The 16,364-nt window shown below is 43.8% G+C and overlaps 1 long non-coding RNA gene across 1 annotated transcript; it reads right to left on the bottom strand.

Annotated features, from left to right (window-relative positions):
* Window positions 1–4,335: 4,335 nt before the first annotated feature.
* Window positions 4,336–16,091, bottom strand: LOC130853554 (uncharacterized). Its single transcript, XR_009053807.1, has 3 exons — window positions 15,860–16,091; window positions 11,545–11,745; window positions 4,336–4,455 (listed from the first exon to the last, which is right to left on the bottom strand). It is a non-coding gene; the product is annotated as an uncharacterized LOC130853554 (long non-coding RNA).
* Window positions 16,092–16,364: the final 273 nt, after the last annotated feature.

Below are 16,364 nucleotides of genomic sequence, written 5' to 3'. Positions count from 1 at the left end.
ACCGCAATGAGAAGCCCGTGCATCACAATGAAAAGTAGTCCCCATTCACCTCAACTAGAGAAAGCCCATGCAGCAACGAAGACCCAATGCAGTCATTAATAAATAAAATAAATTATATATATATATGTGTGTATATATATACATATGCATAGAAACATAGACTAGACAACAAAATGCTTTAGATGCCTGTGTTAAAGGGAAGGGAGTTAATCCCCTAGGGTTTGCATTTCCTCATCACCTCCTGGGCTACTGTTAGGATCACATGTGTGTCATTAGAGCTAATTTTTGTTTGGAGCTTGTCATGTGTCGAGCCAAATGTGTACACACATTTTGTACATTTAACATATGCCTACCTCTACGAACCTCTAAAAGGTTTTGTTATTATGCTCATTTTGTGGAAGAGGAAATGGAGACTCAGAATATTAAAGCGATTTGCCCAGTGTCACAGGGCAAGTGAGTGGCACTACTGAGCCGTAAACCCAAGTCTTTCCAGCTCCAGACTATAGGCACCCAGTGACCCCTCAAGCCATCTTGGTACCTGCAATCCCACATCAAAAGTCAAAGGAATGAGTGATTCCTGTCCCTGGATGTGACTGATGTGAGCTGCCGCAGCTCAGTGACGACAGGGCTCACAGCCACCATGCTCAGCCCTCAGTGGTAAAAGCCTGGCAAGGACTCCCGATTCGGAACAATATGCCATTAGTCTCTCGGGGTTTAGCAGCAGTGACCAGTTTTTGCTGCTCTATTGGCACACTTTCCCAGAGATCAAGTAGAAAGCGGGAAAAAAAAATTAAGAAAAATGAAAACCCACCCCGAAGTGTTATTTTGCTAACAGCCTCAACTTTGTAATAAATAAAGACTGCAAATGGGAAGAGAATACATAAAATGAAAAAAAAAAGCTGAGTGAATCACGGCACACACTGTGTACAATACACAAATATTCATATTAGATTACTTTTTACTCCAACTCCGTGGTTCTCCTGTATGCATTTAGGGCTGAGTGGTTGCGCGAGGCCTCAGTTACTGACACAATTGCGTGTGACTCTTAGGATAGCATGAGGAGGAACTAAGAATGATTAGCACAGGCCTGAGGAACGTCGAATCCCAGTGTAAGCCCCAGGAGCTCAAGCACCCTCTCTGCATTTGCCAAGGAAACAGTAATCCATCTCTTGGTCCTTCCCAGTCAACGGAAACTGAGCTGAGGGAGAAAGCGGAGAAAATCCTTAATCTTAGCAACAGCAGGATCTGGTATTTCAGCTGCAGAGCTTAAAGAAAAGAACAAAACGAAACGAAACAAAAAGCCTTGTTGAAAAGTTCAAATCTAGGTAACCAGTTTCTGAAAGAGTCTTTTGTATGACTGGGGAGATGGGCCGTGTGGGCAAAAAGGAAGGAGGACCAGGCAGGGAGGAGCCCTGCTTTCCTGCCTGGGAGGGGGTGGGCTCCCCTTCTGTGGGGAGAATGTGGCTGTATGGCTAAGGGCTGGTACAGACTGTCACAGCACTGATGGGCAGGCCAGCAGAGGGAGGCCAGTGTGCCCGGAGTCTCAGCTGGCTCTCAGGGGGCAACATTCTTTCCTTTGTTCAGCTCTGGCCTCCTGGTGACCTTGGGGTTAAACTACAGTCAAGCCCAATGGCCATGATAACATGTATCTCACTCCTCTGCGCAGCCCTGAGCTGCTTTCCAGCAAAGACAACATTCTAAATGTTAGCTGTTGGAATTTCCTTAGAATGTGTCGGAATGTTACTCTCTAAGTTATCCAAGCTTGCTCTACCTGGGAAAGGTGTGGTGTGAGTAGTTTGTGTGTGAGTGTGTGTGTTTATACCGTGTTAGGTAATGGTCTACGTGCAAAAATGGATCCTACGTAAACTATTATATAGATAAGAACAGAATGACTTTAAAGTGTTAAATCTAGCTTTTTCCTGTGCCTCATGGACATAAACTCATTACGTCAGCCTTTCCTGCAAATAAGGGTCTCTAGTCCATGGAATTAAAGTTTTCTAAGTATAGCTCTGTGTGCTTACTCCAGTTAATTCAGTAAGCACTTCCTGAATACATACTATGGGGCAGATATTATACTCAGAGCTAGAAATGCCAACACAGCCAATGTAGAGAAGAACAGAGACTCTGCAGTCAGACTGGATTCAAATTCTGGCTCTGCTACTTGGATCTTTGAGAACTTAGGTAAAAAAGTTGAAATTTCTGGTGCTTCAGTTTCTTCATCTGTAAAGTGGGGGTAACAATGCTTCAAAAGGCGATGGTGAGGATTCACTAAGATACATTCAGGATTCATAGTAAAACAGTGTCTGGAATCCAGGAATCTGGGGCAAGTGTTTGCTGGTATTAAATCTCAGATGCTACTTGCAGAGAGGGCACAGCCTAACAGGGAGCATCTTGGCAAGTTTTCTGCCCATTTCCTGCCCCTCCAATAACCCAAAGACCCCTTACTCTTTCAAGAACCACTACTTTAGTGACTAGTAGCATAAATCACATTTTCTTCATAATAGCATGTTCACACGCTACCAGGAATGGCAAAGAAAAGATGATAGGAGTGCAGGAAGTGGGACAAGTTGCAAGAAGTATTTGAGCATTCCTCAGGAGAGGAGAAACAAAACTTAACCTTCCTCTTATACCAAAGGAAGCACAGACGTATTACCTGGGCTTGGGTGGGGACAACATATATAACCCTCTATTACTCCAGATAGGTCCTACTTCATGTGCTCAGCCCTAAATCACTGACAACGCTTTCACTTTTGACCTAGAAACAAGAAATACTAATAATCTTGGCTAACTTTCATTAAACACTTGGTGCCAAGAACTGTGATAGCCCTTGATGCTATTTCATCGTTTACTCAGCTGAGCCACGCCGTGAATGTGTTTGTACGTGATGTTTGCCCTACACAGCCATGCCCCCACCCCGCCTTCCACTTTGCTCTCTGCCCTGGGATGTTGGTCTGCACAGATTAGATTGCCTCCTCTCATGTCCTCCAGCTTCTACTTGGGTTTGGCCAATGAGGAGCCTTAGGAGAGCAGGATTTTGGAAAAAGGAAGGAAAGTCAAGTCAGATTGCCCTCTGCCTTCTGTAAGTCATTTCTGGTGCACTAAGGTCATGACTTTTCTCAGAGACCTTTCTTAAGGAGCTCTTCCCCATTTTGGTTCCTGTTCTTTCTTTCTCCCCTCTTTCCTACTGGCTTAGGAGTGTCCACAGCTCTGTGCTGTTAACCTGGGTTCCCTCATTATCTACAGGGGTTTCCTAAACCTTTCACACATCTATAATTTCTGCTTTTTGAACAAGTCCTGTTTGAATGATCCTTTCCTGAGTGCAGTACCTATATCCTGTTGGGATCCTGGTACACAGATACTATTATTATACTCATTTTGCAGATGGATCTAGAGGGGTAAAGCAACTTGTCCAAGACCTCATAGCTAGTCAGTGGCAGAAATGGATTTCAAAACCAAACTTGTCTAAATCCAGAGCCCACATTCTTAACGGCTGTACTGTAGCCATGACAAACAGTTCTGGACAATGCAGGTGAGCTGGGAAGCCTGGGAGTTGCAGCCTCGAGCAACTCCTCATGGAAACCTGCAGCAGGCAAAACTACACAGTACAGGCAGTTTGCATACCTCTCAACCTCTTTATCAGGCAGGGGGCTAGTGCACTTGAACTTGGGGTGAAATACAAACATCCTTGTCGGGTCTCCTCATCCTGGAGTCACCCTATGATATTGGGCAGAAAACATCTGCTGGTGCAGAGAGGCTGCAAAGAGCTGTCAGATCTCACTCACATTCAAATCCTGGCTGGTAGTTACATTCCGGGGCCCTTTGGTCTTTCTCTGATTGTCCTGGATGAACTGAGAGGCTCCCATTGGGGCAGAGCCTTATTTAAAATAGCCAACCAGACCAGAACAGGCAATGATTAATTTTTTATCCAAAAGGAAGAGCACAGCTACTTTTGCCCCGAACATTTAATTCATTCACTAGACCCCAGGAGAATTCATAGCAGGAACTAACTGAAGATGTCACTTGCATCTAAGCAGGACTGCCCTCCGCATGCTGGCTTCTGTCTTCCACCTCAGGAAGCTCAATGATCTTTATTTAATGCTGCAACACTGAGGCTTCCTCTGCAGAGTGAGGAATTTATCATCTCAGGCTTCAGATTAAACAGGGAGGATTTTTTAGCTAAAATAGTCATGTATACATATTCTCATAAATGGTTTTATGATAAAATAAGAAGTCTACTTCCTCTGCCTAAAGTATTAAAAAAAAAAAGAAAAGAAAAAGTTTAAGCAAAGACTCTCAACCATGCCTTCTTCCAAAGAGTTCTGTTACCTCTTATCTCCATCTTGGCCCTTGCTGCCCTGAATTGTATTACAGGTCATCCCCTGCACCAGAAAGCGAGGTCCTTGTAGGCAGGTCACGTGCCTCTTTCATCTCTGTGCCCCCAGCCCAGCACAACACCTGGAACACAGAAGGCTCTCAGTCAGTATTGTGGGATGAAGAGACACATGGATGCCCCCAGAGCACCCTGCAAGGACTGTCATCAGTGTATTATCCAATTATATGTTGACCCATCAGCCTCATCCACAAAGGCAGACACCATATTTCATTCAATTTTATACCTCCTTATGTTTGGAGCATCATGACTGCTCAAAACATGTTACACAGAAAAGTTGGTAACAGAGATGTAGCAAACAAGAAATAAAGCTTCATTAACTCTTGCTTTCCAGTATTCCTTGGAGATATTTGTCCAGCTTCTTGGGTTGGTGTCTATGGGCTGAATGGTTGCAATTATGATTGCAATCATAATTGACTTTCTGGAAAAGGTAAAGCTATGGAGACAGAAAAAAACTTAGTGGTTTCCAGGGCTTCAGGGAAGGGATGAATAGATGGAGCACAGGGCATTTTTAGGACAGTGAAACTATTCTATGTGATACTATAATGGTAGATACATGACATTATGAGTTTGGCAAAACCCACAGAGTGTACAACAAAGAGTAAACTCGAAACTATGAGCTTTAGTTAATGTATCAATATTGGTCCTTCATTTGCAATAAATGTATCACAATAATGTAAGATGTTATTCACAGAGGAAACTGAGGAGGATGGAAAAGGGGTTTATGGGAGCTCTGTGCTTTGTATTTACTGTTTCTGTGTATCTGAAGCTGTTCTAAAAATGTAAAGTTTGCTAACTAAAAAAAAAATCTGCATCCTAGCTGGTCACTCAATATGTAAAATATAAGAATAGAGGGGAATTGGCTCAAGTAGAGGTGTAGTCCCCTCCCCCTCCACTTTACATCCACAATCATCTCAGATCTCATTTTCCACCTCTTGGGTCCCTGAGTCACCACCATGGAAAAATCCCCGCTGTTCTAGGCAGTCATTTGAAAACTGCTCTTGTTTTACCTACCCCCACCCTCACCCCACCCCAGCTCCCACCCCCACTCCTGGCACCATAAATGTACCTGAACAATTTGAACTAGCTCCTGGCTCTGTAGCCCAGCTTGACACCCAGGGAGTCTTTTTGTGGCTTCTTGTGGACCTCTGCACAATTTGCCTGATTTAAACTTTTCTCGTTTTGGCTTGTCCACTGCTTTCAATGAGAAATCCCTGTTTGGGCCCAACTATCTCTCATAAATTCCCATTCAGGACCAGGAGTAGGGGAGATGAAATGGCCAAGGAATGCAGGGAGAAGGGTGTGAATTAATTTTGAACTGGGTGTATGTGAAGCCAGGCTGTTTTCATATAAGTCACAGCCGAGACTCCTCAGCAATCCTGCTGATAAACACACCCTAATTGCCAACAAAGAATCTAAAAGAGAACTGAATAATCCCTTGAAGGCAAACCAGAGTGTGTTAACTGAAAGTGGTGACACCACAATTACTAGCAAATGTTTACTGGGCAGAAGGGGTGCCTGTGAAACGCCGCAGGGCACCAAGACAGTGAGGAGCAGTTTCCATCAATTAATGAAGTGCTTCTGAGCAGAAGTTGTGTCTAGAAGGTTTCTGAAATAAGCCAAGGCTACACCAGCTAAGGCCCCTGGGAAAGGGGAACAAACTCTCTCTTTGGCAGCAGGGAGGCAAGAAGTACAGCATCTCCATGGCTACCCAGGAGAGCCTCCCTCAAAGCCTTTCAGGAATCTCTACTATTTGTGGAAACTGGGTAGCATGCCCCAAAGGCCAGCATTCCTCTGCTCTCCTGCACTTTCAGTGGTGGTCTCTTTTAACTTTCCCTCCATCCAATTAAAAAGCGAGAGTGAGCCCTCAACACTCCACTGATGCTGGGGACCTTAAATGACACTCAGCTGGGATTCTTCCATCAGAGACCCCTCCATGCCCCCGCCCCACCCCTCACATGGCAGAGGCAACCCCAGTGATTTCTGTTTGCCACAAATCCCGTATATTCACAAACCCTGATGTGGAACTGTGTCAGCATGCTTTTAAATTCCTAGCAGGATGGGAGGAAAAAAATAGACCCTCATTGATGTGACCAATGTGCACATTAAGGATGCAAGTTTTTCTTCCTTTGCTTTTTGTGTTCTGTTTTCCCAACACGATCTCTGAGGGAGGTGAGTGACAAGTAGTGTAATCTCTATTGTGTATTTGCCACAAAGAACACTCAGCTGGAAACCTTCCCATGGGGGCCAGTGGTGGATGTTAATCTGCATTTTTTTCAAAGAAAATAAGGAAAATGTGTAGATTGGTTTAATAAGGTAATGTTTCAGAGAACAATAGAAACTGATTTTTAAACTAGCTTCAGTTCTTATTAAATCCAGACTCTCCCAACCAACTAACGAAACAAATAATTAAAAAAAAAAAAATCCAAAAAGAGAGTCTGTGAGGTTTTCTGTTCAATGGTCCCCGACACTGCACACCTATTTGTCTTTTCTGGGCAGTATATCTCCATTATTCCAGAAGGGATCTCAATTCACTTTTAGAATGGTGTCTCTAAAATTGCTCCTTCTGCAGCCTCTCTCCAAATATGAAGTTCTATTGGGAGTTGCCGATGATCGCATCCCAATTTCTTAGCCTCGGGGTGAACATCTGACCCACAGCAGACCAATCAAAGTTCTTCCCAGTGATTTTCAGAATAGAATTAAAAAGGAAAACACATTTATCTTTGGGTGGGAAGCTGAGGAAGTGATTTTTGGATTCCAGATTTAGGGGAAGTGGTTTATGTAAAGGAATGAAGGTGACACACAGAGTAAGGCAAAGATATGACAAGGAGTCCTCTGCAGACATTCAAGTCCTTGGTCTAGGGTATACGTGATAGATTGATACAGTAATGGGCCCCAATAAGTCTTGCCTCCTTGTACACACAACCTTGCACAGTCCCCTTCTGCACTGACTCATGTCTTGGCCAAGTGACTTGCTTTGGCCAGTAGGACATCAGCAAATGCAATACAAGCACAGGTTTAAAAAGCACTTATCTCTTGGGACCTACGCTTTCTCTTGCTGCTTTCAGAATGTAATCACCGTGTGAAGAAGCCCAGGCTAGCCTGCTAGAGGCAGATGTCCCAGCCAATATCCAGAAACAATTGCCAGACAAAAAGAAGACCATCACAAACCATTTGGTCTCAGTCACGCCGCATGTGAGACACCAGAGATTGTCAGAAGAGCCACCAAGCTAAGCCCAGTCCAGAATGATGACTCTTAGCTCACAGATGAGCAAATGAAGTGGTGCTGATTTATTTCACCAAGTTTTGGAGGGGTTTGTTGCTCAAAAACAAATAATTTGCTGCTCTCTGAAACTGTCCTACTGCCACGTGAAGAAGGTGACTGTAGGGCAAGAAACCATGCAGAAAGAAAAGCCCAGGTGTCCCAAACGTCCCAGCCATCCCAGCCATCTAGCTAAGGTCATAGCAGTAACACTATGCCCAGGTGATACCACATGGAGCAGAGATGAGTCTTCCAGGTGAGCCCAGCCCAAGTCATCAATCCACAGATTCATCATCAAATAGATATCTGTCTGAACTTTAAACTTAAAAAGTCACTGGGTTTTGGAGTGGCTTGTTATGAAACAAAAGCTAACTTATACAGCCTTCTTGTAGCCACTCCATCCTTGCTTTTCTCATAAAGGCAGTATATTCCCCATTTGCCCAATTTGCTGTGCATGATTATTAAGTACTTTCCTAATATCCAATCACTACTTTTCCTTTGACTACAAAATCCTCATTTTGTGTAGGGAGGCAATGTACCCAACTAACTACTCACTCTATCCATTTCTCTTGCAGCTAGATATGGTAATGTGACATAGTTGAAGCCTTAAATAAGGATATGAATAATTGATGAGATGGACCACACCCATTCCACTTTCCACCTTCTTTCTTACTAGAATACAGATGTGATGAGTGGGGCCACGGCAGCCATTTTGAGTAACTGAGTTAAAAAAAAAAATGAGTAAATGAGCCACAGATCAGTCCAGCAACAAATGTCTGGTGTATAGAGCCATCTTATTTTCAAAAAAAAAAAAAAAAAAAAATTCCTAAATTCAGTTCAAATCTCCCAATACCCCTAGATATTCTCACTTCAGCCAGGTGTCAAGATGAAGAGTCCAGCTTATTTCTTAACTGATTAACTGGATACTGATATTCATCACTCCCTCTGGTTAATCTGACCTTTCCTGGCTGAGGCTGGAGGAATTTCCCTCCTCTATAGCATTTCCATCCTCCTCACTTCCGAGTGTCTTCCATCAATCTGCTTCTCTCCATTGAACCATAAACAGCCTCCAACCGTATCATAAATACTCTGAGTTAATCACATTCAGAAACAATCATTCATTTATAGGAACCAATTCAGAAACATCAGAGTGTAAGACAGACAAGGGAAAATTGTTTTTGGGTTTTTGTTTGTTTGTTTTAATAGTTTATAGTTTTGAGTAAGGAATCCATATCCATGATTAAAAGGTTCAAATATTATAAAAGAGAATGTAATACAAAGTTATTCTCTTTCCCGACTCTAGCCTTTAGATCCCTACTCAGAGGCAACCATGATTATGAGCTTTTTGGGTAAATTTACAGAAATAGTGTATACTGGAAAATTCATGGGAAAAACAAACATAAATGTATATATCATCCTTTGTTTTCCACAAAATGTAATATGTTATACACATTGTCTGCACCAGGAATATAGAAAGCATGACTAATAAGATTAATAAGAGACCTTAATAATCTGCAAAGTCCTATGTAGGAGAAGCCTAGAGTCTGGGTGATATTATCTGCAGTATAAAGAATTGTATCCTGTCTCTTGTGTCTCTGGCTGCACACAGATGCTCTCTTGATGGCTGTATCTATGTGTTTGTGTACATGTGCATGCATGTGTGTCTGCCTTACTCTGCACACAGCTGTGGCCACACACATCTTTGGGGAGCAATCCATTCTCTATCACATCAGCCTGGTCACTCATTAGTCCTAGACTGGACTTCTGGTGCCTGGGTTGAATTGCCCCTGGAGGGACTCATGATAGTGACTGGCTCTCTGTTAATTTTTCTCATGCCCAAGTCTGTGTGGCAACATCTCAATTTGTTGGGGAGTCACCCCTGACATTGCTCAAGCCTTGGGCTGCCCATCTTCTCCTCCTGCACTTCTGATACCCACAGACAAGCAACCTGTGGGATCCTAGTCCATCCCTCCCCCAGTTTTACAAATGGGAAACATGGGGCCTAGTCTAGGCTCAGGGAAGTCCCCAAAGGAACATGGGGGACCTGGAGTCATGACTCTAGCACCAGCTTGGACACAGTGGGGTTGGATGTCAGACAGTAATAGGTTTGAATCCTGGCTTCATTACATGAGAGCTGTGTTTTCTTGGTTCTGGAGCACCAGTTTCAATATCTATAAAGTAGGATAATAAAAATTACATACAGATTGATTAGAATTATTTTTTAAAGGCAGAATACCAAATAGTAAATATTATAGGATAATGATAATTTTCCAAATTTTAAGTTACATTCCTGTGTTTCTTAAAGAGGTTCACCCTCAGAGCTCCAGCTTTCTTTCTTATTTCTGTAAACATTATTAGCACATATAGAACAGCTTACCCATAAGGGATAGAAAGATTATCAAGACTCTGCCTTTGTCTTCTAGAGGAAGAAGGTGTGGCGGAGATAGCCAGCCCGTTCCTACCCTCAGCAAGGGCTTCCTTCACAGGAGGTGTGATGAGACACTCTGGAAACCTAGAACACTTATCTACCTGCTGTTGACAAAATAAAGGGCAGAGGCAGATGTAGGGTGCGTGCGACTGCTTGGACTTCAGGTCAAGATGGTCTGAAATAGGAACACATGTTTCCTGGCATATTTCCTCAGTCTGGCCTAGAGGTCACCCAGTTACTTGATTTCACCCCCAGCTCCTTGCCAGGATTTTCCAGATACCATAGCCCATGCTGCGGCTGCTTTCATTTCTGAGCTTCCAGATGTGCAGGGACACAAGAGTACCCCTTCTGCCCCCAGGCAAATCCTTCCACCTTTCACATTTCGGCCCCAGTGTGACCTCTAGATGAAGTCTCCTAAAATAAGCCTCTGAGGATAATTTGTAAAGCACATGATTCGGCAACAGGGCAAGGAATCCTGCCTGACTTTTTTCCTGACTTCTGCAGATAGGGGCTTACATCACAGCATGAACTTTGTTTACCCTTATCTTAGCACACAAGAACAAAGTATCCCACCCCTGTTATAAATCCAGCAGCCCTGCATCTGTGGGTAGTTTTCTGCTTAAATCTCCAGCAAACTCTACTTGGCTGACTGTTCACTTTTGTTTGCTGCCTTTTCCTGGCTCCAGGCTCACAAAATCATCAGTCTCACTAGAGCACACACTGGCTTTTATCTGTAGAGGTAACAGAAGGAAAGAAAGAGAGCAACCAGAGTCACTGCTGTCACAGAAACCCCACCACCGAGGGCATGTGTCTTCTCTCCCAGCTGAATTGCAGTGGCTCCCTCCCCTTGGCCTGAAATAGCCACCAAGCCCTGGAAAGATATGTCCTTAACAGCCTGGGAAGCCAGCACTTTCCAGCTTTCAGGTCCTCCTGTAGACTCACCCCATTCAGGATGGTTAGTACAGAACCAATAGATGATCCTGAGTGGGGTGAGGAACCTGTCCAAGTAGGCTTAAGCAGCATCGATAGCCCCAAAGCCAAAAGACCTGGATCAGAAAGGGGAAGGGGAAACCCTCTATACAGCTGACAGCTAATTAAACATCAAGCATCAAAGTAAATGTCCTTGGCCTGGGTGCTTATGTCTCAAAAACTATAGGAGGGTCTAAGAAAAAAAAATTTTTTTTTTTTAAATCTTTAGCAATAACAACGATAGCTATGGCACACTTTCCTTATAGAGTGCTAGGCTCTACTGGGTGCTCCCACTTGCCCTTTCCCCTCCAGGTGCATTACCTTGCAGTGCTCACAACAGCCCAGAAGAGGAGTGTACGGTTAACACTAGGGAACTGAAGCACAGAGACATTAAACCATGTGCCCAAGGTCACACAAATGTAAGAGATAGAGCTTGATTAGAATAGGTGGTCAGACTTTGTTCTAAATCAGTGCTTCCCAAGCCGTAACACTCACCAGAATCACCTGGTGATCTGCAGATCTTTGTTCGGCCAGTCAGGGGTGGGGTCTGAGATCCTGCATCTCCGGCAAGCTCCACCCCCAGGTGAGGCCCATACTGCCTGTTGGTAACCACACTTGGAGAAGCAAGGGTTGGTCTGACCCAGCCTTGCACAGTGAAACGTGAGTACCTCTGTTGATCCACCAATTGCTTGTTTCCTGTCCACAGAGGAAGAACAGAAATTGGGAGTGAGCTGCTAGAAATTTTATAACTATTTGACAGTTACTTTATATCTGCTAAATCTAATAATAATAAAAAAATTGGTCTTGTAGGCCATTTTATTATATTCTTACCTCATTCTTCTAATAACATATCTGTTATTTTACGAAGGTATCAGCTCACAAATAGTTGGAAGTTATAAACAAAACACACAAACAAACAGATGGTCCTTTTTTTGCAGATAATTTGAAAATCACTTCTCTGAACTATTGCTACTACACTATCCTGGCTCCCTAACAGATGGGGAGTCCAGGACCAGGGTGCGTGTGGGTGTGTGTCTCTGTGTGTGCGTCTGTGGGTGGGGGTGGGGGTATCTGTGTGAGTCTGTCCCACCTCAGTTCTCATTTCATGTGGGTTCCATTTCCTTATGGTTTTAGGGGCATCCCTGCCTGTCTAGCCTCATGTGCAGATGAAGACTACCATCCCTAAAACTCCCCAAGTAACATGGATTCTAGTTTGCCCCTTCCTGGTTTTGGAATCTCGGCCAAGTCACTCCACCTCTCTGAGGCTGATCTGTAGGATAAAATCCACTCACTGTGTGGCAGGGGTGCAATGATATAAAGTATACAAAGTGCTTAGCACAACACCTGGAACCATCCCTAGCAATCAATAAAGAGCAGATACAATTAGTATTGGGGGAAAAAAACAGCGAGAAATAAATTCATATCAGACATTCATTGATTTATCAGCGTTTTCGAGAGAATGCCCTGATACTCTGCTAAGCACAGGGAAAGCAAGATGCTGCGCTTCTCTCAACAAAATTGCATTAACATTTCTTCTTCAACTTAGAACAGTTAGAGCCCCATTTCTCACAAAAGTCAACAACTACAGTGAAATTTTAATCCTAACTGTTAGGCAGAATAGTGCCCCAAGGCGCTTCAAGATGTCTGATCATCAAGCAGAAATGTAATTATTTTCATTCTGCTCCAGAAACTTAGGCAGGTGTGTGAAGTAACACAGTTTAAAAAGATTTTCAATAACAAGGCCTGAAACAAGGCAGGTTTTATTTAACCTTCAGTTAAGCAGAAATCCAGTTAACTAGGGATTGTCAAGGTGGGAGGGTTCCTGGTTAATGGCTTTAGATTCTGCCTGTAAGTCATTTACATAATGACTCAGGAGGAAAATGTCCCTGGGGCTTAAGGACAAGGAAGGAAAAGGGGTGAGGACAGTATTGCTAAGTGTTGATCTAGTTCCTGACCATGGGGACAGGAATTTGTAGATCGATAGGTGAGGGAAAATTCCCCTGGTGGGAATGGAATCTTTTTGACCTTGCCGAAATGGCAGACTTCATGCTCAGGTTAGTGTTGTGTTTAAGTGCCTGCAGGGATGTAGTGATTCGGTACAGCACACTGAAATCCAATTTATTTATCTTAGTTGGCGCGTCCCCAAAGCTCTAATGACTCAGACCCTCCCACGGTAATACATTCATTTGTCAAATTAGTCAGGGTCCCCAGGTTGTTACTTTTTCCTTCTCCCTGGGCCATCCTTATATGGGAAGTTCAGGTTCATTTTCCCAGTGGGGCCATCTTCCATCAGTCTGTTTCTGCAATCAGTATGGGTATGCTAAATTCTAAGAAACCTGTCTGAAACCCTTGGAATAACTTCTCTGGGTGAAGCATGCCCCACTTAAAGGAGGAGGAAGAGGAAAAGGAAATGCTGAGTTACAGCTGCATTTTGCCTCACCGAGAAGCTCCGTCCCATTGTTTGTGACATCAATAGGACACACAGTGGTGGTTGTGCAAAAGAGCCATGTCCAATGGGCTTGGATTCAGAGCTGCCTGGGTCCATATCCAGTTGATTGGATGACTTGCCGGCTCTGTGATAGGAACAAGTCACTTCTGACATTTCACCTTCTCCAGCTCTAAAATGGGTATTAGGATAATAATAGAAGCTGCCCTGTGAAATTGTGAGGAATGTTGACCAGGTAATGATTACATGTAGTTAGCAAAGTACCAGGCACAGAATAAATCCTCCTGCCATCTCAGAGACAGGACCTCATCTTTTTGCAGGTTCATAGTAAAGAGTAGCATGATATGCTACCTCAAAATAGGCCACTTTGGTACAAGCATTATTTTGAAATGAAGGCAATTGAGAAGAAGCAGATAGAAGAAAAGCTCTCTGCCTTCCCCCTCATTACCTAAAAACAGAACATAAATGTCCCTTGTTAAGGTGTCCTTTTCCCCATTTCTTTCTTTTTCTTTTTTCTTTTTCTTTTTCTTTTTTTTTTTTTTGGCTTGTGGGATCTTAGTTCCCCGACCAGGGATTGTGCCATGGCCCTGGCAGTGAAAGCGCTGAGTCCTAACCACTGGACCACAGGGGATTCCCTCTCCTTCCGCACTTCTGTACCAGGAGCGGGATAACAACCTTATCACTGGAGACAAGATGGCCCCTAGAAAGGGTGAACAAACCTTACTAACCAGCTTTTATCCCCCATTAGTTTCCCCACATATTTGCATTCTCACAATTTGCTGCCTCCAGGAGCTCAAAGTCCTTTTCCTTTGTTTTGTCACTTCTCCACAGAATTATTCTTCTTGGCTAAGATGCTATACAAGCCTAGGTTCTAACGTCCCTTTATCTACTCATCACAGAGAGCTCCCGTGTGTACACGACGCACACATTAATAAACTATTTGTTTTTCTCTTGTTAACCTGTCTTTTGTCAGTCTAATTTGAGGGCCCCAGCCAACAGACCTAAGATCCATAGAGCAAAACCTTTTTTTTTCCTCCGCTACGATAGGTATGTGCAGAGTGCTTACAGCCCCTCCAATCGGCAAGAGCTAGGTCAGCATAGCTTCTGTAATTACATTTTTGGCTCAGTCTCTAAATAAATATCCCTTGTCTGACATTCCCAACTGCTTTTAGGACTCCTAAGGCAAAGGCCCCATTCTATGCACTCCTTAATCCAATACTTCAGAAATGCTTACTGATCATCTACTAAGTTGTTGAAGAGGTGCTAGTTGGGGTGATGGGTCTGCGAGCTCCCAGGGAACAAAGATCAGGTTTCAGTCCCTTTGTTCAGCAAGTGGGAATGGGGGGTGACATAGCGTAGGCGTTCAGCAAGGATTCTTGGAACTGGACTGCCAGGCACAGCTGCTGACTGTGCACTGGTGCACATTCAGCTACAGCCACAGGGCCCAGGGCAGGGCTAGACCCAAGATACGTCCTCACCCTGTAAAGGCGGAACTCCATCGCACTCTCTACTCCAGTCCAGTCAGATAACTCCTTCAATCAACTGGAAATCAACCCCTCGTGCAATGAACTTCAGCAAACTCTTTTATTTGTTCTCCTTACTAGGCTTGATAAGCCCTTCCTGCTTTCCTCTTCATGTGTTTTTTTGTTTTTTCATTTCTCTTCCTTGACCCACTTTACTCCATCAGGCTTCCTCCTGGTTCCACTTAACACTTTAGTTTTGCAAACCTGAGCACATATCTGAAACTCAAAAATCACTTTTCGAAGAGAGGTTTCTCTTAACACATACAAAATGAGAAATATCAGGCTAATCCAAAGAAGGATTTATTTGCTCATTACATATTTGTTAAGCATCTACTGTGGGTAGGACACGATCTTGGACACTGAGGGTGTGACAATGACATGTCAAAGTCTGGACTCCTAGAGAGACAGGCAATGATGAGAAAATAAGCAAATACCACCCTTACTGTAATAGGGGTGTGTAGGAGACAAGCAGGGACTGAGGAAGAATGAGGTGGGTAACAGGATAGTTAACAAAGCTACCTCTCTAAAGACCTGACTTAATTGGAAGCAGAAAGAATGCAAAGCATTTAGCTTGGTGAAGAGTGAGGTGAAGAACATTTCAGGCCCAGGGGGTGGTCATGTCAAGGACTGAGACCATCACTAGCTTGGTGTGGACAGGAAATCAAGGACTGGTGTGGCTGGGGCATGGAAGGTGAAGGTGAGGCCAGATGGATGGTGAAGAGTCAGACTCATGAATGAATGCAAAGGTGATGGCTTCATCACCCGTAGAGGGGACCAAGAGGAGTGCAGAGTGTGAAGACAGAGAGTTACTCTCTGGACAAGACATGTGGTGGGAGCTTACCCCTACTCCATGGCACTGTCCTGTTCCTGGATCTTGGCTCTGCAAATCATTAGCGGTGCTGCCATGGGCAAGATGCTTACGTTTACTCTTCCTCCGCTTTCTCTTCTGTAAAATGAGGGTAAAGATAATAACGCCTACCTCATAGGTGAGGATGAGATGAGTTAGTGCATATAAAGCTTTTAAGATGGTGCTGGATACCGTAAGCACTCAATGTATATTAGCTGCTGCTATCTTGTTTGTTTGTTTAGTATCACCTTCATGAATTCTCTATTATCTGAGGTGAGATTCTCAAGCTTGAAGGTTCAGAAACCCAACTCTGCCAACCCATTGAAAGTGGACTCAGCCCACAAAGTCAGAGACATAGAACCATGTCCCCAGCTTACTGGATGACAGAAAGAACTGCAATTATTAGGTCAATGTGTCATCTTTATAGGCAGGTCTATAGGGGCAGCAGAAATCCTCTCAAAAGGTTGCTCACTTGGCAGGGAGTAGAAGGGAGTAGAAG

The sequence above is a fragment of the Hippopotamus amphibius genome, chromosome 5, assembly GCF_030028045.1.
Source record: "Hippopotamus amphibius kiboko isolate mHipAmp2 chromosome 5, mHipAmp2.hap2, whole genome shotgun sequence".
Classification (NCBI taxonomy): domain Eukaryota; kingdom Metazoa; phylum Chordata; class Mammalia; order Artiodactyla; family Hippopotamidae; genus Hippopotamus; species Hippopotamus amphibius.
Note: the sequence above shows the minus strand (reverse complement) of the source record. Positions and strands in the feature narration are given on the sequence as shown.